Raw genomic sequence first — 27,126 nt, 5'->3', positions numbered from 1 at the left:
ACAGTGTTGTGAGATCAACACTTTCGCTGGAGCCCTGTTGAACCTTCCAAGACCAAACAGACCTGAAGTCTTCAGCAAAAAAAAAAAAGAAAAAGAAAAAAAAAAAAAAATCACCAAGAGAAAGAGCACAGAGGCTGGCAGAATGGATAATATATAGAAAAATCAACAAGGAACATTTCTCACATTTCTCACAGCAAAGACAACAGGGTAGCCAATGAAGTGTTAAATCTGAAACAAGGAAATGCTTTTTTTTTTTGCACTGTATGTAGTACTTAAGTTCGGGAATCACTGCCGCAAAACTCTAGACACAAAGCATAAGTGGATTCAAAAAAATAAACAAAAAACAACCAAAACTAAAAGCTTGAATGACAGATTTTCTACTGCTTATTTAAAACATAAATGCTTGGGTACAACCTTCAGCAAAGGAGGTCCATAAACCACTAATTAAGGGACTCAACCACAGCAAAGAATCACTACATATACTTCATGCATTTCTTACATTTTTCTCCCCAAGCAGCTTTATTGATTGCCTTTGGGAAGAGTACTGAGGAAAATGAACACTGGGCCTGACCAGAACATGGCTATTCTTCTGCTCTCATGCAGTACTGGAAGATGTGCCAAATACTAGATGGAGGCACAAGGCACAAAATGTACAGATTGTTATTCCTCTTCCCATTCACAAGTAGCATTAATCACAATTTTTAAAAACAACGTGATTTACTCTAAGACAACATATTTGAACAGATTTGTGTCATTACTGTGAGAAACAAAAATTACAAATGAAAAAAATTCTACCTTTCTCATATCTGTGATTTTATTCACTGCTGGGAAACAAGCCATGATCCACAGCCAGCTCTCAAACAGCAAAACAAATTAGGTACAATCACATTTAAAATCTGAGGTTGCCTTCTGTGATGTGGTTAAATATTGTTGTGCTTTTAGAAAGCTTTTCAAATTCAGTGGAAATCAAGCCTGGACAGGTGGATCACACCTGAGGACTAGCCCAGTGTATTGATAATGCCCAGTGCAGAGTAGGAAAAGTCATTACTTCAAGATTTAAGACAAAAACTGAGTTGGAAATATTACTTTTCTTTCAGTTAATGTAAATTTCTGTTGAGATCTTTAAAGGGGTAGAACGTTCTTTTTGTTTGGAAGTTATGATGATCTGTGTGTGCACACGTGTGTGGTTTTATTGTTTTGTTCACTTCTTTAAGTGATACAATTCTTCTTGCATTAGGCAAATATTTCACAACTCCAATATCAACCCTAGTATCTTTTCTACTGAGAAAGATTTCAAACCAAGATTTAATCACATAATGGCTTTTGTAATGAAACTGAAGATATGTTTATTTGGGACACAATTTGCTGCTCACATTCTGTTTACTACTATACTCAACAGCCATTGTGCTTCAGCTTGCAAAACAAGTGAAACTTATATGTCTGCAAAAACTCAGATTCCTGATTGCTAGTTAGGTGACATGTGAGAACATGTTTCATTTAGTAAATAAAAATCAGAATCAAAAGCACAAAAAATTTGACAGAGCTACTTTAGTTATTAAGAGATGAGGAAAAACAAACTTTACACATTAGTCCAAGTGGCTGAGGATGTCTCTGTCTTCTTTAGACAGAGGTAGCTCTATTCTCGTGATGAATAGCTCTCTTTTGGTCCTAGTCACAAGCAAGGAGCAAACAGCCTCATGGCTCTCTGATGTAACATTTTCTACATGAACACTAATTTCTGTGTGGCTGGATCTTGTTTTTTTGTTTGTTTGTTTTCCCCTTGAATTAAATTGCTCCTATATAAGGAGAACTAGCATGAACTAGAAAAGACTTTGAAAGATCATCTCATCCAACTCCTATTATGAGATAATGCAAACACAGCTAGATCCTCCATGAAAATTTTGGGCATCTCTCTTGTTTCTAGAAATCTCTGATTTCAAAGTCTATTCTACAACATTTTTAAGTCATCTATTCAGTGACTAGCTACATACACAAGAACATGCAGGGGGATAAACCACAGAGTATATAAGGCAGCTGCCACCAAAATTTGCATACCTAAATGCTTCTTATTTTCCTATTGTTCACCCAGTCATACCAACTCCCAAAGGGGAGAACAGAAAAAAGTAGTACCCTCTACCAAGCTTTTCACTTTTCCTGAGATGTTTCTCACATAACCCTTGATTTTTCTTCATATGAGATTAAAAAGTCACTCCTTCATAATTTTCTTATAGGTCGTATTTTCAAAGCACTTTATTACAGCTGCTTTCTTAAGACACAGTTCAATATGTTTGTGTCCCTTAAAGTAAAAAAAAAAAGAAAGAGAAAAAGAGAAAGCTAGTAACCCTAAGCTGTTTACAGTAACGTGTCTGAGATCTCATCAGAGCTAAGCAGAAAATAACAGCTACTGCATTTTCTACATGTGGCATTCCTTGTTCAAGCATCTCAAGATGCCGTTCATTCATAAACCTCAGGGTGTTTTGGGTTTTTTTTGCCTGTACTACTTCAGCATTTCATTCTCCTTTCAAAATTTGTTTAAAACATACCAACTTGTGCTCACCTTGCGTAAGTTCAACTTGTTCTTGGATAGCATTTGGGTGATCTCTCCCCAAATTGTCAAAGTGATGGCTTTTCAGCCAACACTGTACATATGGGAACAACTTTACATCTTCCAGTGGAGGCACAGGATCCTACAAAGTGAATTTGAACATACTGAAAAAGATCATTATCTTTTGTTACTTACCCTTATTTACTCCTTATAAACAATTGGTGGATTCAGTACATTTGTAGACCACAGCTTGAAAATCATTTGTTGCAATTATTCTGAATTCATGTTAGTTTTCACCATGCTAAGGCAGCATTCCAGCTTGCTGTTCTTCACAAATACATTCTCTGTACTTTACTAGCTAAGTCACTAATAAAAATACAGAGCACCAAAGAGAAAATACACTGCACCTATCTGAAATTCCCTCCTAGATGTTGGAGATCCTTTAACTACACTTGGAGACCTTTTCTCAACCATTTGTGTGTTCAGTTTGTCCTGATTCCACGTAATGCTCCTTAGCCATTTTCTAAGAATGATGTGTGAGATAGCATCTAGAATAGCACGTGTAGTCATTGCATGAAAGAAGTTATGAAGTCAAGATATCTCATCCATCTACTAATCTTTTAATCTACGAGGCTAGCAATTCTGCCAAGAAAGGAAATTAAAATTATCTGACACTGTTTGTTCTTGATAAATCTATACTGGCAGTATACCAACTTTATTATCCCAGAGGTGCATAAAAAGCAGCAATTTAAAAATCATGCAAGGATTAAGGTTTCATGGAGCAGCTTACAACTCTCTTCCTCTTAAGGTTTTACTGACTGGTTTACAATTCCCTTCAGCCTCCCCATTACTTGGAAAAAAAAAAAAAAAAAAAAAAAAATCAGAAGGAAAGAAGTAGGGAGTCCAGTTCTGTATTTGCCCTTCTCCAGTCCTCTACTGAGTCTCCTCCTGCCTGCCCAAAGACTCCGTGAAGATTCAGACTAAAGGATCTGTGGCAAGAAGGATAATGTTGAATTTGGCTTAGTAACTCTTAGGTTCTATATGAGCTCAGAGGGCTAAAAGTCTGTGAAAAAATAACAAAATAAGTTAATCAGAGTCTTGGATAGTGTATGAGATATCTGGAGAGGACAAGAAAGGAGAACAATGAGGAACTGAACTTCATTTAAAGAGTTATTCTGAGTCATCTAAGTAGGAAAAAACCTCTAGTTTCTTGCCTGAAGGGAACCACTGGGTGAAATGTACTCCAAATAATAAAATAGCATTAGGAGAACAAAAATATTCTAAGTTGCTAGCCTTATTGCTTACCTTAAGATGCATGTTGAAGGGCAATAAAACAGACTGTTGAAACAGATGTTTAACAATGCACTTCTGAAAACTCAGTAAACCCCTTTGGCCAGATCTGAGGAGTCAGGGGCCCACTTGGGTATCATCTTCAGCCATTCTGCTAGGAAAAAGCAGGAAGCCAGTGTCTCCATCTTTCCGGTCTGAGGCACTCCTTATTGCTACAGCGGGAGGCTATTGTACTAATGGAAATCCCCTGTTAGCTCTCAGTTTGAGTCAGGACTGTCTCTTTCCTGCCAAGTTCTCCCAAAACGTGTCTAAAAAGGCCTGTAGTTAGGAAATTCTCCAAGGGACTGTGAGGCAGCTCACTCTGTCACGGTCAGGAGACATAAATGACATTCTGACAGCCTGACAGGAAACAGAGAAAGCAGTAGGAATAGCAAAAAGGTGTTTTGTTGTTGATTTTTTTTTTTTTTGCCTCTTTTTTTCTTTGTAATTACCTTGAAGCAAATGGAAATGGCAGGTTAGCTAGAATGCAGGCTGAACATTGGATTCAGCACGTGAAAAAGAGATTAGTACTCTAATGTGTTATGATCTAACCAGATAAAGTAGCCTGCCAGCGTTGCCAGTAACTATCCTACCATAAATGCACTAATTTAAATATTTGTTACACTAACCTATTTAGTCTTCAAGGCATGTAAGTAAAACATCAAAAGGTGCCTCTTTATCTCTTCCCCCTCTAAAACAGGAGAAGAAAAATCAAAGACAAGGAAGTTCTTAACAAGAAGGAAAACCAAGTCAGAAAGTCCGAAAGTATTTTCTCTGTTATGTAATACACACGGTTTCTGGCATTTATGCATTCTGTTTCAATTCTCCAACAATGACAGTAAGGTTAACAAAGATTTTGTAGCTTCAGATCTACCTGCAGCTCAAAACACAGAACAGGAGAGTCATTCCTTCACAACTACTCGTTCATCAGTAAAATATTTATACTTTAAGTTTTATGTTCTTGAAACCTGGAGCTGTGTATCTGTACTTCACAACTCCACCTTGTCATGCTCAGTGCACCTACAAGACTCAAGCAAATATAAGGCCCAGAATCTCCTGGATGCCGTCAGTACAGTGATATGTCTTCATCAGACACTAGAGTGCTGGAGCACTTGAGAGACTTACCCAAAACCCAGTGGTTAAGAGCACAGTTGAGTTCTGCATACTTAGAGGGAACCACAACAACATATATAGACGAAGAAGGATTGTATCAGCACAGCTTTCATCCCTATACCTGACAAATGTCCATGTTTTGTTGTTTAAGTTCTTGAAATGTCTTTTTGTTGTGTTTTTTTGTTGTTGTTGTTTTGTTTTTTAGATAGCAGTAACCATACCTTACTGTTCATGAAAAAAGTGGCTGAAATCAACCACACCTTTTCCATAACATCTCAGAAACACAAATGACAAAGAAGGTGGATCTACAGCACACATAAATTCAAGTAGTCAGGATCTTTCACTAGGATACAGGTAAAGCTTCACTAAAAAGGACCAAGATCATAACACCTACATTAGCACTCAGATACACTTTTTCGAATTGAGAAAATACGTATTAGCAGAAAACAATTTTCCACAGAACACAGCAGATGAATGAATTAGACTTGACATTCTCTTACTAGCAGAAGAGCAATAGCGGTACCAAGTTGCTGGTTCAAACTGATTCTCTATCTGGGAGCTTCCACTGCCTCACACAACTCTCTCAGTTATCCTGCACAGAACTAACAGTAACACAGAGAAAAGCTGTAACACACCTGTTTAAAGCATATCATGAGGAAAAAGAAGTCAAAGATACAACTAAGAAGCTAGTTTTCCAATCAACCATTCACATGAAAACAACACATCCTGGAAAGATGGCACATTGATCCACAGCCCACTCCATGTTTTTGTTTCCTACAATACATAGCTCTTCATTAGGTATTTGTTTGTACAGGGCTTAAATAAACACTTCGTTTAAACAGATCCTTCACTCTGGAAGGGTGATTTATAGGCTCTCAGTTTAAACAATTACAGTGGTCCGCTCTCAACCAATAAATTGCCTTAGCAATTCACAGGCTTATAGAGGAAACATTATAGAAGCAAAAAATCCCAGTGCTTTAACTAAACAAATGCAAAATGTGTAAGCAAGAACATCCAATTTCACATTGTAGCAATGATCCCAGTGAATTCAGAAGTACTTTTCCTGTAGATACTCCAAGAACATTGTTATTCCCCTTCCCTTTTTTAATGCTGAGATCATTTAGTTCAAGATAAAAACACACTTATCTGGGCTGACAGGTAGATGAACACTTCAGTAACACTTTGCCAGACAGTGTTTTCATACACATGCAGTGCATTCATTAACCCAATTAACATATATTCTGCATATGAAGTAAAGCAAACTCATGTAATTAGAAAACTTGTTAATAGAAATACAAGTGTATTTCGGAAATACTTTCCCTTTTCAACTTGTTAATAAAGCTAGTCTCTTCCATCATTATTTTTATTTAGGATCCAGATTTTCAGTACTGTTTGGCCATCAGAATACTTTAGCACTATAACTTGTTTTTACCCAAATCAAAAGGAAACTATATACATATATATGCAGTGGATATGTTACATCCTTACAAAAACAAACCAAAAGCCAATAGCTCCCCTTCAGAAAAATAACCTATACATCTTCAAAAAGAAAAAAAATAAATATAGTTTTGATGATTTCCTATACAGACTGGTACCATATGTTTCACTCTTTTTCTTTTTTTTTTTTTTTTTCTATTTGTGTTTTTCTTTCCTCTTGAAGGACTAGAGCAAGCTCTATTGTGCATGAATTCTGAAAGCTCAAGTCAGCCAGAAGTCACAAATCTCTCAGAATAGACACATCCATCTGTCATTTCACAGCAGGAGAACAATAGCAGCTTCAATATAGACACAACAGCTCACACAGTCCTCACACAGCCAGACAGAAAATCTGCCTTAGCAGATAGCTAGCTGCCTTTGAAACTCCAGACAGATGTTCCTGTGTAACACCAGGATCAATTTATCCTCTCTTGTTTCTGTGCTTTCAAATTTCTCATTTGTTCATAGAAACCAAAACACAGTTTTCTGCTTGCAATCTTTACAGAGCTTTGGGAAAAAATCAGATTTCAAAGCACAAAGTAAACTATTCTTTAATCTGAATTTTTTTCTGCTGTTGGGATCTATCTAAAAGTAGACAATCTACAAAGATGGACCAAGACTGCATGTCTATTGGCAAAAAATATCTTCCAGAGCTATGCTTGGCAGCATCCGATGATCGTCTCCATAAATTTCCTTAAGAGATGCCACACCACATTGCTTTTGCACTACTCAAAATTAAATTTCAACTTTTTAAAAATGATTTATTAGATGGCATATCTGTAAATGTTCACACCACCCTCTCTCCCCCCCCAAAAAAAAGCTCAAGATAGAAAATAAATTATCTGTAAACATCTTGATTCATTCACTAAATGGCCAAACATTAGCTTTAATTCAGCTTGGGAAAAGTACGAATAATCTCATCAGGATGCCTGCAAAACTTTGTTTCAGGAAAAAAAAACACATTTTTTTCTCTTGACAGTGAATCTCCTTGAGTTTGACTACAGCAAATTTGAAAAGCCATCTTCTTCACAGTTTGCACATTTCTCAGAAGTAAACAGGACAGTGTTCTGAACAGGACATGACCATGTCATGTGCCTACTGTAAAGTTCGCCTCATTGAGAATATGCCTCTGAAACAAGCTTGACTGCTTAGTACCTAGGGAGAGACTGTGAAAATGTATGCCTTGAGGTGACTTCAGAAGTCAACATTTGGATTTAGAATTAGGTAAACCCAAAACTAAACAGAAAAACACACACGAGATAATTCTACAGTCTGGAGGCTGGCACATTTCCATTTCACAGGTAATAACCTCGTCTGCTTTTGTTCAAAATTAGTATCATCTGCATTTCCTCTTTTCATGGTCCACAAAAACAAAGAATGGTGAGGGTCCAAGAACACAGAAAAAATAAGGAAGCTGGGGAGAGGAGCAGGAAAGAGTAAGACAGAAAAAAAAATTACACACGAATTACTGATAGAAAGCATGCTTTGTGTAACCTTTGAATTTGTTTCAAAAATTTATACAACCCTCTCAATTATTGCTGAGAAATTTCCAGGCACTGGATATAAGGTTCTGCTTATCAAAATCATCACCCTTTTTGAAATTATAAAGCAAACTTTCTTTTGTCATCCCTAAGATGTAGTTCAACCCCACATAACCAGCCAGGACAATTAATAATGCATTCACTGTTAGTCTTTTAAAGTCTGCTGGCTTGGGACAGCATGTAGAACTTGAATAAAGATTATCCCTAATCCAAGACAGAGTACAGCAGTGCAGGGGGAAAAGAAGCCGAAACTCTTTCAGAGAGGCTTTGTTTTAATCTGGTATTGGATGTCAGGAATTGTTTGCTTTCTCATCTGTGCTGAAGACTGGAATTGCCTGAAGCCACAGACAGCACAGACAGAAAAGGAGTCAGAATACAGCTGGGAAAGTCAAAAGGTAACAAATAGCAAATCCAGTTCCTCATGATAACCCACCAAACAAAAGTTAAGGCTTTCACAAAAGAAAATTAAAACAGAATGCCTGCTTGTTACTTGTCTCTGAGTCTGTTGATGTGGTTGGTCACTTTCCTTGTACTTTATAGCTTCTCATAAAACATTACAGGTACACTATATCATCCACTGAAAGGTGATTTCCTAAAATGTAGGTTATTTTAAGCATATTTCAATTTATCCCTCTTTCAGCAGGGCAGATTATGTTCTATCTAGTAACAAATTCAAAGAAGTCAGTTTCTGCTGTTTAGACAGTAACTAAACACAGTCTATGCAAACACACCACTTTAAGAAAATTAAGTTTTGGGTAAACATTAGTTTCCCTTTTCTCCTTACACAAATGTCCACAGATAGAACGGCACCCAGGCCTTCAGGAAGCTAATAGAAAATCAGTCTACAGGTGCAGACACATAGCACACTGCAACAAGAACAGACATCTTCTGACTGTTCTTCTCCTGTTTTTCTGCCTCTCCTATGCTTCTTCATTAAGTAGATATACTGGGGAGCAAAACTGAAAAAGACAAGTGCACAATGATGAACTAGCATCTGAATAAAAATCTAGTTGTCTGTCAAGTTGTACAGACAACTGTACAACTGACCAGACTTTCTGGACAGAAAGTTCTTAAGGACATATGTTGATATTAAAATAAAGAATTTTTCAGTTAATATAGCATGGGTAAAACAGCTTTAAGGAATGGTTTTATGATTTATCAACATTTATTTTTCCTAGGAAAGTTCTCAAGTTCAAATAAAATTTCCCAGCAGAGATGTCCTAGATCTGTAGACACAGCAAGATAGTTTAATAGCACTGGGAAAAACGAAGCCACAATTTATCTTCAGGGCTGAAGTGAAATCTCTGCCTAGAGGAAACATTTAATTGCGGGATCCTTGAAAAGAACTTTCCTTGCATGTGTTAATATCGTCAGTATATCATTATACTTTAACCCTGAAGTCTCGTAAATAGTCATTAGTTTCACACATTTAATGTGGTATTTACCTGCTGGACTTTACATAAGCCGGTATACCACTTGCTGACATTCTTCTGGAGAGTAGTTCACCAGCATGTCGTATCATCCAAACACAGATTTTAAATCCACATGAACCCAAATGGAAGCCTGCTGTCCACCAGCAAACTCCCTCTGGCAATGTGCTTTGGTGAAGCTTCAGTGATTTGTTTAAAAAAAAATAAATAAATACAAAAACAAGGGAAAAGAGTTCTCCAGCCTAGGAGGTTCAGACAGTATTTGAGATACCCTTATATTTCTGCTTTCTTTTGCATTAGAGAAGACCAGTGAAAAGATAGTAAAATTTCTAAAAAGTAAAGCAAACAAACTTTCTGAAAACTAAAAGGAAACAACAAGGAAAAAAACAAACAAAAGTTCCCACTGCAGCACCTCACACACATCATTTATGGTTTCTAAGCCACAAACTCACCAGCAGCCCTCATGGCACACCATGTACCTAGCCGCTCTGACTGCTGGTCTGCCATCCCTCACAGTGAGCTTGGCCAGCTGGCAGAGACTGCAAGCTCCAGTTCACCTTGTATCAGGGGATTGTTCAGACAGAAGAGCCACAGTTTTCATCACAAGTACCAGCACACTTACCAGCTCATGCATGCTGGAAGGCGCAGCATAACACCTCAGTGAACACCTCTATTCCAGCTGGTAAATGGAGGGGACCTTCAAACAAAGTTGACTGGAAAGGCCACTTCCTACAGATGTTCTTCTCGCCAACAGCCACAGACAGATGTAGGCAAAGAAAAGAAATACCTGCAGTCACTGAACCAGTAGCTCAGTCACCAAATGCATCTCCGCAAGACACCAAATATTCTGGTGGGCTTCAGGATGAGCTGTGCTTTGCTTCTGTGCTATCACCCATCCCTTGCAGCAGATAACAGTGTCTGTTATTTTTCTAGGGTGTAGCCTTGTCCCTGGAAAGGCTCACCTTCACACAGTCATCGCCACATCAAGTTACTCCTCAGGGTACTGTACACACAGCGGCTACAGCACTGCGGTGCTCCTTTTTGCACAAAACACTACTTCAGATTTCCAAGAACAGACCAGTGCCTTTTCCCCTTTCCAAAACTAATATTACTGCTACAGTAATCCTGGAAAAAGTGATTCCCAGGGGAGAATCAAATGGTAATGGCAGAAGTTGTGAAAACAAAATGGCTTCCTTCCATCTGCAAAGCATAACCGCTGGGGACAGCAAAGGGGGAATGCTTTGAAGAGAAATCTCTGCATTAAGAATTTATTTGGAAGTGTCAGACAGACAGTGTCCTGCTGTGCTTGTCCCCAATTATCTGGAAGAAGAAATAAGATGGGGAGCAGATTGCAAAGCTTTGATCTGAAGTGGAACAAGGATGGTTTCACGATTTCTGTTATGTCGTGGCTGTTAAGAGGCAGCCAAGACTGAGATCTGTTCCTAAAGCATCTCATACATCTTACAGTCTCCCATGTCCACTGACCTCCTTTGATCAGAGTGATGAGCAGCCCCTTTTGGGCCCAAAAGGAAAGCATCTGGTAGAAGAGGGCTGGCTTGCAAATAGCCGCTGTGCTGTAGTTTCAGGAGCAGCCAAATCAGTTTTGAGGGTCCCTGCTATCCCAAAGCCTCCCCTTTCCCCTTCTCTTCCACACCTGGCCACTAAGCCTAATCTCTTCCCCTCCCTAACACCAGCACTCTCTCCATGTGGGTCTTGGGGATCAGGATATGAGGCTGATCTCAGAACTGTTCAGTTCAAGTACCATTGGAAAAGGTTGTTTTATCTACAGGATTTTAAAACACTTCTAACTTGCCTTTATAGTTTTTGCATAATTTGATAGGAGTCAAGCACACACACTGATTTTTTGTATTTTTTCGGATGACTCCTGATATTTTTGCTTCCTATCAAGACTGCAGTAGTGAACAAATACATGTTTTTTGGTAATGTTTCGTGCTAAGGCTTTCTTCAGTCATAGCAGAACAGAAACAGAAACTCCTCTGGTAGGAGACTTACCTAAAAATGTTATGAAGTTGCTTGTTTCTTTTAAACTACTGAAGAATACAGCAGCTGAGCATATACAAAACCAGGCACTCCTTCTTACTGAGTAACACAAATACAATTTTGTTTGTAGCACAGTATTTCATTAAAATAAAACAAATGCAAGCTAAAACGATAAGGATATCTTAGCACCGCATGTCCCAAATACTTTTCCATAGACACATTCACAGTATGTTGTGTGGTAACCAGCAAATGAATATATTACATGTGTACATACAATTATCCCATTTCAGGGACAAATGCATGTTTCACAGTTTTGTTGGAAAACATGGCACTTTCACATAACACTACACTAATGGCTGCCACTTACCTTCTTTCATTTGAGAAAATAAGTTGAAAGAGTATGGTAATAACAGCTAGTGATTTACCATCCAATTTGTTCTGGAATATGCAAAGCTGCATCCCTAATTTCCACTGTGCAAGCACACAGGATCTCCTAGAATACCATGTGTATTTTAAATAGCAGTTTAGAATTAAAAGCTTAACTAAAGAACAGGAATTTAAATATCCTAAAACTTATCTACTAGATAACTAATTTGCTTAATCAGATCTGAACCCATATTAGATTACTTGAAATATGCCGTAAGTGATAAAGTACTTCTGTAGTGAAAAGTAGTGTAAATTTTAAATCTGGAGGAGGGATAAGATTAAAAAAAAAAAAAAAAAAAAAAAAAAAAGCCAACAACAACAACAAAAAAGAAAACAAAAAACATTCCACTTACCAGTGTCCCAAAGATTTGCAGATACTGTTCAATAGTAAAATGATCCCTTAATATTACCTGCCTCATACTATCTGAATACTCCTTAAAGGAGACTGTCAAAACAATGTTACGCTAAGCTTAATGCAGAAGCTTCAGAACTGGAAAGGGTATCTTCTTAAGCTACATTCTCGCCTGATAAGAAAAATCAACAGCTGTCCATTCTGGAAAACAGACCTTTATCCTACTAGCATGATCACAAGTTAAACTATGACACTGGAGGAACCTCTGGTCCCAAACTAGATAAAGAAATTTTTCTTCAGATAAGGTCTCATTTGCATTCTTTGCAAACAAAAGAACTGGCAAGCCCTTCTTTTGAGAGGGTAGAAACCTTATTAACAGCAACCAAAAAAAGATAACCAAACAACCTTTTATAACAAACTACCAAGTACTCAAGCAAAGCACCTAGTTATCAGAAATTTACCATAAATTGGTAATATAAATAATTCTTGTTGCAGATGAAACAATGACACAAAGATTCCAGAATTCTAGGAGCAGTAAAAATGTATTAGGTCATACTGCAGAGAAAAACAGGCATGCAACAAAACAGGAATAGTAGGATCATATCATTAGGTCTAGAAGCACCAACATACCACAAGAGCTCACCAACAAGCAGCTGACTGGCACTCTTTATCACTTCAAAAATAGGTTTGCCAAAATGTGCCTGCACTGAATCCCGCTGGAACCTGAGGTATGCTCTAGTTCACAGCATCACAGGCTGTTCTTCAGTCAAGTTTATTCAAGATGATTGTGCCATATAAAAGGGAAAAACAATCAAGAAAAGGCCATCCTTTGTGTCTTTAGTAGCTCCACTGCTTTGCCCCTAGTCAAACACTGCAAGACCTACCTTCCTAGCAATGTTTCGCTTTTTCTTTTTTGAAGAAATTACCAGTTCTTTTCTCTTCTGTGAGAAAATACTTCTTTAGCCTATAAGATGACACATAAATATAATCCTTTTCTTTCTAGCTCTCCACCATATCAATCTCATATTGCAGTTGTTGCAGAAAAGATCTGACTGGACTAGTAATTATGCCTCACATGACTAGTACGCTACTTGCACGCTAAATACAGTGAAACTCAGTTCTCATTTAATGCAGGACAAATCCAAACAGCTTCAAAGATGGTCCAGATTTTAAACATATCCACAGCATGTGCGCTCCATACTTGTGCCTGGGAATATCATGGAACACAAGCTAGCAATGCGCACCTACAGCCTGAGAGGCCAACAGTACCGTGGGCTCCAACAAAAGAGGAGTGGCCAGAAGGAAGCAGGAAGCGATTGTCCTCCTCTGCTCTGCCCACATGAAGCCCTGTCTGTAGTACCACATCCAGGTCTGGAGCCCCCAACACAAACAGACACTGAGCTGTTGGAGTAGATCCAGGAGAGCCCATTAAGATGATCAGAGCGCTGAAGCACCTCTCCTACAATGAAAGACTGAGGGAGTTGGGATTGTTCCGTCTGCAGAAGAGAAGAGGCTGCAGGGAGACATTATCATAGCCTTCTCTTTCTTTAAACAGAGTTACAAACAGCATTTTACACAGGTAAATAGTGACAGAAGAAGGAGAAATGGTTTTAAACTAAAAGAAAGAGGGTGTAGATTAGATGTTACTGGCAAATTTTTTGCTCACAAGGTCCTGGCACAGGTTGCCCAGGGAAATTACGGATGCCCCATCCCTGGAAGTGTTCAAGACCGGGTTGGATAGGACTCAGTCCAGCCTTGGTGATGGCAGCCCTGCCCACAGCAGGGGGTTGTAACTGAATGGTCTTTGAGGTCTCTTCCAACCCAAGCCACTCTATGATTCTGTGAACTCAGACATTAAATGCTAGCCCGTTACAGCAAATGTAATCTTTAAACAGTCAAGCTCTAACAACTCCCAGTACACACTCCAGAGGGTCAGATAAAAACTAATGCCTCTTAACTGGCAAAATATTTAATCAGCCTAAATAATCACTTAAAGAAATGTAGATCTCTTGGTTCCATGTGTTTAAACATTAACATTTTCAGTTTGAAGAAAGAATAAGCCAGTTAAATATATATACATATACACACACACACACACACACACACACTTAAGACTACCTGAAGTCCATTTTCTTTGATGTGGAAAAACACACAGTAGACACCAACAAATGGAAATATTTACATATGATGAAACTTTCTTAAGCCTACTTAATTATCAACTAAGAACCTGATGGTCTGAATGCTGTTTCTGATTTTATGATCCAAGCCAACTTACTCAGTTAAAGCCTTTACGACTTGTAGAACAACAAAAAATCTCTGAAAAAATGTACCAAGTTAAACTGTTTAACTCAATTGCTGATAAACCTCCCCATCTCAAACAGCTAAGATTGCAGTCTTTTCTCATATTTCTTTAGGAGAGAATTAGGAATTTTAGAGAACAAAGCTGACTTTTAAAAACCCATTTATGAAAATCCATTTGAAAATACTAACATATATTAGCATATCCCAAGTGAACACTCTTAAATAAGCACTAAAAGCATAAGACATTCTACAGACTATACAGATTTTAGCTCTAATCCTAGTATGTTTAAGAAAACCAAGATTACTTCCCTTTGATCTATGATAAAAACCAGTCAGGGATAGTGAACAGTACATCTTCCACTGTCTGCCCTCTGTACACTACTTTTACTGGAGCCAGTGATTTTCAGCTCCTTAGAAAATAACCAAGTCTTAAATACTCAGAAATGATCTACAGTGAGAAACAAAAGATACATCATATCACATACTTCCAGAACATATTAACAAATACAGCATTACTCTTTTTTTTTTTTTCCCCCAGTTTTCTGGTGTATTGTAAGTGAAATTTTCAGCCACAGCTGGTAATTATGAATATCAAGATAACATTACATTGCTTATATTGACACTTCATAGAACGAATCGTAGAATGGCCTGGATTGAAAAGGACCACAGAGATCACCTAGTTTCAACTTTCCTGCTATGCGCAGGGTCGCCAACCACCAGGCTGCCCAGAGCCACATCCAACCTGGCCATGAATGCCCCCAGGGATGGGGCATCCACAACCTCCTTGGGCAACATGTTCCAGTGCATCACCACCCTGTGTGAATAACTTCCTCCTAATATCTAACCTGAACCTCTCCTGACTTAGTTTAAAACTACTCCCCCTTCTCATATCACTTTCCACCCTCGTAAATAGACATACCCCCTCCTGTTGATAAGCTTCTTTCAAATATTAAATGAGGTCTCCCCAGAGCCTTCTCTTCTCCAAGCCCAGTTCCCTCAATCTTTCTTCAAAGTGCTCCAGCCCTCTGATCATCTAAGTGACAAAAATACCAAATACAAGTCTAACAAGACAATGCATCTGCCTGCATCACCACACAGATATGTCAAGAATCAGTTTCTTACGGGGCTTTAAAGTTTGTGTCACTAAGGTGAACACAGGGCCACCCCGCACCTGCAGAACTGCACCAAAACCCAACATTTGCCTCTACTACTAACAGCAGATAATAATCATATAATAATGTCACTTCAATCATGAGATGGAATGTGGTACTTTATGGTTTCCCCAGGAACATGCAAGTTCCCCAGCTGGCTGCCAAAAGCTAGCTGACAGCACCATCTCTTCAACTGCAACAGCTGATGGACTGCAGTGCATCCAGCATCAGTTCTCCTCCAGAGAGGATCTTACATGGATAGCAATGACCATGATCTCTGAGACTGGTGTCTCCACTCCAACAGGAGGGAACGGATACACAATTTCTTTTTTGGTCTAACTGCAAACCACACCATTCCCTTTAGCATTTCTAATTTTTTTCTGACTACAAACATTGCAGGCACTAGGCCCAGGTAACCATGAATCTGGTGCCTAATTTTTTTCATGTATCTATACATGAGATACACACATGGAATTTCCTTGAAATTATATCCAGCATTTTCTTGTCTTAATATATTGTTATATCAATTTCTGGCAGAATTTCAAGGCAAGCTACTCTGAAAACAAATTTATGAAAGAAAAATGAGCCCAGAGAGAGAAAGATTCAGTTTCCTTTTCCACATACAACTCATTTTAATTATCATCCTGAAGGCAGATCAGTTAATTGCCAGGAACAACTGAGTATTTTTCTTTTTAGGTAGAAGTCTTTACATACTCAGACTGAAAATCCTAGCATAAACTAAAAACAGACCTCATTTAGTATTTATTTTGCAACATAACTGTTTTCAAGCTATTGTTTCTGCAACATAATGGTAACTCTACATTGCTTAGGTACATACCTTCATTGTCTTTCAACATCTGAAATCAGTTACACTAGCTAATAAAGTATTGTATCATGTTTTCCAAGCTAAGCATACATATGTGTCTCTAGGTCTAAATAAATATGAAGGTTTTATTTCACAGAATAACAGGATTTTCTTCAAGGCACTACAGTAGAAATATGATTTGTTTCTATTTTTCTATACTTAAGGGGATGTCAAATAAAGCTAATTTGGCAGATAGAAACAGCAAAGAAAAGAACTGTAACTTCTTGTTTTGTTTTTTTTTAAACATAGGTTGTTTCAAAAGTCCTGTTGATTTCCACGGAAACTACAACAGATAGAAAGAGCACAATAACACTATTTGATAAAGCACATATTCAGCTACAAAACGTTCATTTTTAACACAAGTCACACCCGTTAGCTATGCATTTTTGCCAACAATGAACAGAAGTCTGCATGCTGCACTGGTAAAAATCTGCACCTGTGGATGTGACTACCATCACTGTCACCACTGCTGAAAGACATCACTCAGCCTCACTGTGCTCACATCCACTGTTTGGTCTCCATCAACATTCAGCAAGTGTCGATGAATGTCAATGAGTGACATTCTTTCCACATGGAGGAATTCAATAACACATCTTTGCTTCATATGCACTTCCATGCTAGACACCATTTTGTCAGACTGCTCTTCTGCTGCCATCTGTCACAGGGCAACAAAATTATAATCAATTAAATATTTTGATTGTATTATATTTTATTTAATATAGTTATATAAAATAAATTTTAATATATACATATATTTTATATATATATATATATATATATATATATATATATCCACACACATTCTTCTGGTGAAACAACAGTACTCATACTGAAAAGATTTGAATACCAAACAGAGCAATCTGCAAATGAAAGCATTTCAAAACCAGGACTTGTAGTGGGCACACAACAAAACAACAATGACAAAAGTTCTTGAAAAGTATCTTGCCTTCTGGACTGAAGAAGTGATGTATTTTACCTGGGAAGAACACTGTTCTGTTGTTTTTTTTTTTGTTGTTGTTGTTGGTTTTTGTTTTGTTTTTTGTTTTTTTTGATTAAATACACATGTTGGTATTTGAAATTGGAAGTAAGACATGGCAGGCATAAATAAAGCAGTCCCCAGCTGCCACAGTTTATTATTAAAAAGTAATATAACTAGAGAAATTATTTGGATTTACAGATGTTCCCCATTAAACGGAGGTCTTTTGGAATGTGCTATTTCATACAAGTGAAGTCTCCAAACCATGTTCAGGCTTGGGGAAAAGGGAAAGAAGCTCCAAACAGCCCACAGGTTGCTTTCAGGGTGAGCACTGATGGTCCAGCACTGGTTAAACATGGCAACAGGCACCTGTATGTAAGTGACTGCACTGCAAAATGGGCTACCCAAAAATCTACCAGCATGGAAAGAACACCCAGAGACAGACAGGTTACCTGGCTGACATGACATCAGTCCAAAATCTGCTCTTCAGAAGCCTGCATTTTGTCCAATGGACCTTGTGAAACAAACACAGCTACAGAGACACCTAATGTGATCTTCTGAACAGCACATGAAACAGAGTTCTACCTTTGGAGCCAGAAGCGCACCTATACACCTCCAGGGTTTACATTTGTTTTTTCTGGGCATACTGTTTGTGTTCAGCTCACTGCCTGTGCTCCTCCACTCAGAGGTGCCTAATTTCATAGAATCATAGAATGGCTTGGGTGAGAAGAGACCTCAGAGACCCTAACAGTTCCAACCCCCTGCCACGGGCAGGATTGCACTCACCAGATTAAGCTGCCCAGAGCCCCATCCAACCTGGCCTTGAATCCCTAGGGAGATGGGGCACCCACAAAATCTCTGGACAGCCTGTACCAGTACCTCACCTGCTCTCTTATTTCCCATCTCTATAACTTTAGCTTCAGAATCAGCTTGCCAACCTACCCACATCACTGTCCTTTTCTGTTATGCATCACACCACATCATTCTTTTCCCAGTCATAAGTGATTTTTAAATTCACATGGGAAGTTCTTTCTATGCTGCAACTTTGACAGAATTAATTCAGAAATGTCTTGATGGCTCCCTTGCCCAAGAAGCAAGGCTGCCTGAACACAGGGTCCCTTCAAGCCTCATCATCTCCAGTCCTGTGACTCTATAAAGACTGACAGGGGTAATGCAATGCTTTGGCTCACGTCACCAATAAGATCATTGAAGAGCCCATAAGCTTATCTGGAAACCCAACCAAACACTGACAACTCCTATTTAGAGTTACATTAAACATCAGTCATTTAGCCAGGTCAAAGCGCATTCTTTGACTCTGCTCTTTTTTACTCTGTGAACAAAAATGGGTGTTAAAAGGTTAAATACTTGACCTTCATTTATTACATCCTTATCTATCACTTGAACTTGTCTCTTTGTGTAAAAACATTACTAAGTTAATTCAAACAGACAAACTTTCCACAATCCCATACTAGTTGGCATTAGTTCAACACATTCCTCTTAGCGCCTATTAATTCAGTCCCATCATGGTCATCACAACATCCTGCCTCAAGACTGACTTTCCTGGCACTCCCACAAAGCTCACCCAGCACCGTTCCCTGGAGAAGACGGAGTGTGCTTTTCAGATAGCACCCTGTTCTGAGAACTTAACAGTCTAAGCAGACGGCCAGGTTGAAGTTACTGGCAGAGGGAGAGGGTCTAGTGACCATTTCTGGTGCTTCCCCACTCACCAACATCAATGTCCTCTTACCTCCACAGGCAACAATAACAATCTGACTGTGGCTGGCAGCCGATCCACCTGTCTTCTCAACCTCTCCTCCCCAGCAGCCCATTAAAAAAAAAAAAAAAAAAAAAAAAAAAAAAAACAACACACAAAAAAACACCAATCCAGCCCCAGTCTGTGTTGTACAACATTAAGTCATCCCATGTAATCTAATAAAATAAAGACATAACACTGATGTAATCTTCTCGCCTCTTAAACCACTCCAGAAGTAAACCAGAAATTGGAGATATAGGGGTCAGGATAGGGATGCAAGTAGCATAAACACATCAGGGAACTTGCTGTTCAGCTTTTCCAAATTTTCTGCATGTACTTCTTTGTCCCTGAGGATTTTAAAGGATACTGTCTAATGGATGATGTTACTGAACTGAAATCTGTTTTCTTATAAATCTGTAAAAAGAGCTACACTGTCTCTTCCAAATTCTGCACAACACTAATAAAAACCTCACTGTTTTTTTCACTCTCATTTGCAGTTACACTGTTTCTATTGAATAATGTACCAACTGTAAAGCTGCAGTTTTCTTTGTTCCTGATACAGTAAACTCAATTTCATAGTCCTTAACCCAGGGATTGGGACAATCACACCTCTGGGGCACACTTAGTTTAAACAAGATTCGCAGCTGGCTCCCCTTTGTATAGGTAGTGATCTGAAATATATATAGTTCTGGTTCCTTTTTTTCCCCAATAGTTGGAATGCAATTGTGTACCCTGTACAGAGTATCCCTGTACAGAGCACTTACATACACAATGCAATGACAAATTACCAGCAGTCAGTGCCCAAAGATTTAAGCCACCTGTGAGGTGAAATATTACAAGATTAAGTTCTGAGAACATTGATTATTATCCAACTCCAAATACAAAAGATTAATGTAGGGAGGGAAAAAAAAAACAAACACTACCAAAAAACCCAGTTATTCTTGTATAGCAGGAGCTTAATACAGCTATATGGTGCATGTTATGTGGCCACGTAGAATCTAGTGGATGGCACAGGGGAGCATTATGAGTTTTGTGTTACGATGGGCAAGGAGACACTGCAAATACCTGAAACTTTAAATCAGTTACACAGCTGCAATCAACAGCTGGGGACCAGACTTCAGGATCCCGAGGCTCTCTGGCAATTCTGTGCTCTGAAATAATTTGCAAAAAAAAGTGCATGGACACTCCTCTGAGTTCTATGGCAATTGGAAATAGGCATGGCAGGGTTAATGCTGAAAAATGTTCTGACAATGACAATACCAGCAATGCTGGTTTGTTTTTTTAATTAACATTCCAATTTACACTTTGGATTTCTGTACATGCAGAAGTGATTTATTCTCAAATATATGATCATAAGTACTTGTATAACATAAGTCTTGATGACCAGAAAACAAACAATTAATTAATTTCCTCTTACTGTGCATAATACCCACATAACCTTAAGCCAGATCTCCACCTGTACTGCAACAATACCATTGCCAGATGGGTATTCTATTTCAGTGCTTTTAAGAAAAGTTGTTTTCTTTCCATTCAGATCAAAAGCTCATATAAACTTAAAATACAAATATTCCCTAGCTAAAGACTGTCCACAGCTATTTCTAGATTTACTAAAATTTTCATCATTTTCTGCAATAATTTGATGCTGATATTTTCCCATACAGTTAGTAAGCAGTTACAGAAAGTAATGGAAGATTACCTTTCCTCTGTGCTGGTCAGCTTCTGAGACAACTTCAGGAAGATTCCAAGCTTTTCTTAATATGAACTCAATATCGTAATGGCCTTAAAAAGAAATGCTCCACTTAATACTGATCTGTAAACACTCCCTCCTGCAATTAAGCCAGTGAACATCTAAACACAACACAGCCTTCCACCTTTCCAGTGAGATGGAGGAGAGAATTAGGAGGGGGGAAAAAAAAGAAAAGAAGTGGAACTCAGATATAAAAAAACAGCCAACAAAAAACAAGTGATGCACAGCACAATTGCTCACCACCCAATGACCAACACCCAACCAGACCCTGACAGCATCTGCCCTCCCGCCAACTCCCCTGCGTTTTATAGTTTTTTCATATCACACCATATTTCACATCACGCCAGGAATATCCCTTTAGCCAGCTTAGGTCAGCTGCCCTGGTTCTGTCCTCTCCCAGCTCCTTCTCCCAACAGGCCCTCACTAGCAGGACAGCATGAGGAGCTGAGAAACTGAAATGTCCTTGGTTCTGTGCAGCACTGCTGAGCAACAACTAAAACACTGGTGTGTTATCAGCTTTGTTTTTCTCCTAAAAGCTCCTAAAGCATAGCATCATACAACACCATGAAGAAAATCAACTCTATCCCACCTGTAACCAGGACGCTCCTGAACAGAAAGAGAAGATAAAATGCTGAAGACATTATTTAACACATTTATATTCCCTCCAGAATGGAACTGTTTTCCTCTACCTCAACAACTGCAGCTCTTCTGAAAGCAACTGCAAATTTGTCACAGATCATTCACGGCTTAACTACCACACAGACTTAGCCTTTTTAAGAATTGGAGTTTTTGTATTTTATATTCTAATATATATATTTAATTAGATCAATACAAATGACTGAGATATTTTTCAATTCAATTCTATTCCTATTCACCAAATCTAGGGTAATATAGTCAGTTTCACCTTTCCCAAGCAAAATTAAACATTTCCCAAACCAAACTGTGCTAGTTTCAGATCCTGAATGGTTGAAAGGCAGGGCAGCTTTACAAAATTGGAAGATATTTTAAGTAACAACAAATGATTAACGTTAGCTTTTCCCTCAGCCATTTTGAGATTAAAAGCAAATTCAACATATGCAATGTAACTCTTTCAGAGAAGTATGGAAACTACCATTACATGCTTGGAGGCCTTTATGCTCTGATCATTTGATACCACACAATGAACCCCCCATATTGTATCACTTCTCCAAAGAATAGGATGTGCAGACTCAGAATTTTGTTCTTCTATAGAACTCAAATAATAATAATAATAAAAACAATGCTGCAATGCATATCTACAAGAAATTTTGATGTAAGCACAAGAATTTCTTGCTCACTGATTCACTCAGAGGCTGGTGACACACTGGAACAGGTTGCCCAGAGACGTTATGGATGCCCCATCGCTGGAGGCATTCAAGGCCAGGCTGGATGTGGCTCTGGGCAGCCTGGTCTGGTGGTTGGTGACCCTGCGCATAGCAGGGGGTTGAAACTAGATGATCTTTGTGGTCCTTTTCAACCCAGGCCATTCTATGATTTTATGATTGCTTTCTTGAAGGCAGATCTGCATTCAGGATGGAAAAATCATATTTCATCAGGAGTTTTTTCCTGAGAATAGCAGACAACTGAGCTCAGGGTGTACAGACCTAACAGAAGGCCCCACAAAATGGAAGTCTGTGCATATAGGATTTGAATGTACACAGTGCACACAAACAGCATATGGAAATCATATCAATATACACAGCACATAGCATTTACAGGGAAGTATTTACTTCCCTGGTAACAGGGATGAATCTCTTACAGAAATAACAGACTTTGCTGAACTGGTGCTGCAGAAACAGGAACCTTCCACTCCAAAAAAGCTCAAACTTCTGCCACTCTACTCCTTTCAAACCAAAGGAAACTTCAATTTCAAATCCAATTTCACATCTTTATCTGCATATAAAAGGAAAACAATGACAGAATTGGAATCCTATTTTAGATTAAAATCAAATAAAGTGTTTTACAAGTTTACAGGAAGCGTTTCTAATAATCACATTCTTGAAAATACTACTTTTACAAAATGGAGGAGCAACAAGGTCTGCTCAGATGTAAAAGCAGTAGGTGCAGAAAAAGAGAAAGAATCTTCTTACTTTAGGCAGGCCCACGCAGTCTTTGAGGAGACAGATCACCAGACAAGATGCTTTCAGCTCCACTGCCAACCCTTAAATGAGGTCTGAGAAGGGGTAGATCTAGATCCTAGCTCCACCCCTTCTGGTCACTCAGCTGCACTGCATGCGCCTGAGCTCCCTTGGGTTGGCCCTGCCTTCCTACCAGGTGCTCAATCACTGGTTCAAGACAAGACTTGGCATTTCTAATGCAGTTACCCTAGCTATAAATGAAAGATCAACTTATGCTTTCCATATTTTAGTAATCTAGCAACAATTATCCTCATTACATTTCAGAATGCTAAAGTTTCTGAAAAGCACTTTTCCTCAGTATGGATGGTTGAGGATTCAGTTGTTTCTATAAAATCACTCTCATCAAATCACGCATTCATGAAGAAAGCCTACTCAAACAGCAATGAGATGTAAAAATAGTTAACTTTGTCTTTAAGGACCAATTTTTGTGAATTTTAGGATAAAAATTTTTAATTATGAACTGTAAACACACTAACTAAAACTGAAAACAGACAGAATCACAGAAAGCTTTAAAAATGGTTAAGTATGAAAGTGCCTCATATCTTTAAAATTAGTATTTATCATAGACAATTAATTTAATAAGCCTTACTTCATGGTTGTGTGCCACATCTCACCTATTCTGAAAACACTGGAAACACCAAAAGAATGTATGATTAAAAGATGGTTGAGTTAACTGAAAAGTATGTTATGAGTGACATTTATGAATTCACAAGAGGGGATGAAGTTATGAAGCTAAGGAGAGGGAACTGAAAGAGCTCAGCTGTCCCATTTAAATCTGCTGCACAGGCTGTATCTTCTGGCTTAATTCATTGTCATTGCATCTGAAACTTCAAATGAAAGAGATGCCTGTATTAGCATGCCCCTTATTTCTCACCCATAAGCTCTCCACCTGTAAGCTCTCCATCATTCAGCCCGAGGCAAAGCTCAATACATTTCAATTGCTCTCCCACATAAACAGCAACTCCATCACCTTGCCTCACTGGCCTGTCTTTCCTAAAAAGCTCATATCTTTCTACTTCTGCAAGTTATCCACCATGTCTCCACGACCACAATGAGATCACAACTCTGCCACCAGACACGGATCTCCAGTTCTTCCTGTTTATTCCCATGCTGCATGCATTGGCATGAAGGCGCATCAGAGAAGAAAAGGCAGCAGAAGATGCAGGTATTTCTAAAGAGATGCAAGAGGGCATAACTACACATATCCTTGAAGTGGCTGGCCTTCTTCTAGTTCATATCATGGGAAGCAGCTAATGAACATCTGTCACTGTTCTGGTTGGCCTAGTGCATTTCCCAGCAGTTGCAGTGGTGAGAGCATCGCTTTTCTGGACCCTGCCCACCAAGTCCTTAGCTTAAAGCTTGCCTCACCAGGTTAGTGAGTCTGCTGCCAAAGGTCCCCCTGCCTCTTCTAGATGGGTGGATCCCATCTCTCCCTAACAGGTTATAATTTTCATAGAAAGTTCCATCATCATAAAAAACAAAATGCTAGCACCAAAATGCCTCATGCCAGCACCAGCCATGTAGCCAGGAGTTGGTATACATTATACAACTACTTCTGGCTTCCTGCCTTCCTCCAGTTTGCAAAACTGAAGAGAAGATAACTCGGGCACCAGTGTTTTTCACTTGCACTCCCACAACGTTATAGTCTTCTTAGATTCTGCCCACATTCCAGCTTTCAGAATCATTCATGCCCACATAAAAGAGCAATAGTGGATAGTCTATACTCTTGACAAGCTGTGGCACACTCTTAGCCACGTCATGGATCTTGGTTCTCAAAAGGCAACAAACCTCTCAAGACTCCCTGTCAGACTGGTAGAGGGGAGCCTCAATGCCTTTGAACAGAGTCACCCACTACAAGCATGCAGCATTTCTTTTCATGATATCTACTGCAGGCTGCCAGTATGGTTTCTTCTTGCAGATCCTAGTCACAGGTATTATGAGTGTCTATAGCTGTAAGAGCTTCTTACCTGCTTTCAGTAGTGAAGCAGAAGGGTGGGGACTAAAGTGGAGCCTCGCTTTTCTGAGTCACCGGAGACCAGTGCCTCCTACTAAGTACTGTCTTCTACTGGAATATGATTATTACAATCTGTGTCTGATATAATGAAGCTTTTTTAACTTATTCTTGCAGTTCAGCCTCTTGTCATAGAAGGTCATCCACCTGTGTCCATCTTGTGTGAGAACTTACCTTATCATCAGAAGGTTCAGGACATTTGGTGCAATAACTGCATGAACCAAAGTCTCCTATCTTATCTCGGTGGATGCATCAGACATCTCTGGGGATTTCCCTGAAGGAATGCAAGTGCCCATCTCTATACTGGCAGAGATTAAGAACACTTTTCCTGTTTTGAACCTGCAAGCAAGGTGCAGCACCCTCCCTGCATTAACTGCTATAACAGCTCAAGTTCATTTAAAAACAAAACAAAAGCCAAAACTGTTCTCTTAGAAAAGAAATAGAAAACAGTCCAGTCAGTCCAGGTCAATGTAAGACATTGAACAGAGTATCCCATTTAATTTTAACATATCTGACTAATGTCATCTTTGCTATTTGACAGGAAACAGTTTCAGAGAAAATGATTTCAATACACAGAGTAACACTGACACATAACCTATGTTTTCTTCATTTCAACCAAATATCACCTTGTTTCCTTGACCTCATTTCATCATTTAACAAAGCAATTAAAAGAAGTTTTGTTTTGCTCAAAAGTAATCCCACCAACCTTTGATCAGTTTGATACCTTTCTCTTAATGTCTTTGATTTTATCATCATCTTTTCGTAGTAGGAACCTCAAAGAGCCTGCAGTTCAAATAAATGAAAATGAACTCCAGAAAAGAGAGGTAAATTACAAAACAGGGAAGAGATGTGTTTTCTTTTCATTCTTTCCTGGTCCGTAAGTTATTTTCGCATACAATATTTGGAACTGATTTTTTTTCACCATCTCAAACTCAGATCTCAAATATTCTCAACATTTCTTAGCATTCTCACTCATTATCAGTTTTTAGAATTCTCAGTCCCACTTCCTTTTCAGTTTAAACTGCATAGTAGCTAAATAACATTTTTCAAGATACATCTTGATGTAATGGTTTTCCTGCTGTTATTTTTTATTTGGGAAGATAGATGCTGAACAGGGGATGATACTACAGTGTCTGTATCTGCTAGTATTTTCTTGACAGATTTCTGTCCTGCAAAATTATATATTAATATTGCACAAGAGTCAACTCTGAATTAAAAATAAATAAATAAATAAATAAATAATTTAAGAAATCATCTCAATTATGGCCAAATAACCCTTTTGTTACACACCTAATCAAACAAAATTAGGATTTTCTCTCTGTTCATTCAACCAGAAATACATTCCAAAAGATAGCTGTATAGCAAGTAATCAGATTTTTTTAAAATATTAAATAGTATAAAAATTTAAGCCCTTTGCCACTTGCTTTTATATTTTTCAGACAGCATATGTGTTTAAAAATTGAACAGCCTCCATAGTAAAATAGCTTTCTACCATGTTCCAGAATAAACAAATTCATAGGTGGTGAATCTATCAGCTGAGCTAAGCAAGATCATGAGTACACAGACAAGTAAGCGAAAGGGAGGCAAAATAATTTCCCTCTAGAGGCAGAAACTCATTTAGCCATATAAAAACAAACATACAAACAAAAAGAAAAAACATATAATCATTAGAGAAAATTGTTTATCTACTGCTAGTGAACTGATACAATAAAGAACAGATACAGCCACAGTGTGGGCCACATCCAGGAAATCTGTGAGGTCTCCTGGACCACACACTCTCTACAGAAAGTCACACATCGTAATCATGAAGCAACCAGCTCCGTCCTGGCAATGCTCTAAACACTGAAATATGGCTAAAAAACAGAGAATTCACCAAACTGTTTCTGCCACCTCATGAACTGCTCCCTTGGCCGGACAGAACTCCACATATTCCAAGGGCAATTCAGGATGCAA

At 38.5% G+C, this 27,126-nt stretch overlaps 1 protein-coding gene across 2 annotated transcripts in view; it reads right to left on the bottom strand.

Annotated features, from left to right (window-relative positions):
• LHFPL2 (LHFPL tetraspan subfamily member 2) overlaps positions 1–27,126 on the bottom strand; it is a 122,053-nt gene that overhangs the window by 81,090 nt on the left and 13,837 nt on the right. The window contains exons 1-3 of one of the 2 annotated variants that reach the window (XM_048932549.1): positions 23,115–23,141; positions 22,784–22,917; positions 20,956–21,038 (exon numbers count right to left, since the gene is read on the bottom strand). The exons of the other annotated variant lie outside the window; for it this stretch is intronic. The gene's annotated coding sequence lies outside the window, so the exon portion shown is untranslated. Of the gene's footprint in view, positions 1–20,955; positions 21,039–22,783; positions 22,918–23,114; positions 23,142–27,126 lie in introns of those variants that run through there. 2 annotated transcript variants of the gene reach the window in all.

Source organism: Lagopus muta, chromosome Z (genome assembly GCF_023343835.1).
Source record: "Lagopus muta isolate bLagMut1 chromosome Z, bLagMut1 primary, whole genome shotgun sequence".
Lineage (NCBI taxonomy): Eukaryota > Metazoa > Chordata > Aves > Galliformes > Phasianidae > Lagopus > Lagopus muta.
This window is presented reverse-complemented; position numbering and strand designations above follow the sequence as displayed.